The sequence below is a fragment of the Acyrthosiphon pisum genome, chromosome A1 (genome assembly GCF_005508785.2).
Source record: "Acyrthosiphon pisum isolate AL4f chromosome A1, pea_aphid_22Mar2018_4r6ur, whole genome shotgun sequence".
NCBI lineage: Eukaryota > Metazoa > Arthropoda > Insecta > Hemiptera > Aphididae > Acyrthosiphon > Acyrthosiphon pisum.
Genome location: NC_042494.1, coordinates 170,664,430 through 170,664,646, shown reverse-complemented (window position 1 = coordinate 170,664,646; position 217 = coordinate 170,664,430).

Genomic DNA, 217 nt, shown 5'->3' with positions numbered 1-217 from the left:
CAGGATGTCCCCTTTTTGGGAAATGCATTTTGGATACTTACAATTAGCATAAAGTTGTGGTGAGGTCGAGTTGTCCAGAAAACGGTATATCGGTGCAGGATTACATGGGTAAAATACTGATTTTGCCCCCACTACAAGTCTAATACGCTTCCCAGGGGACTTAAAACTATTTGGGGGTATAGAGTAAGTCGTGTAGAGTCGAGGGATATCTTTTTGA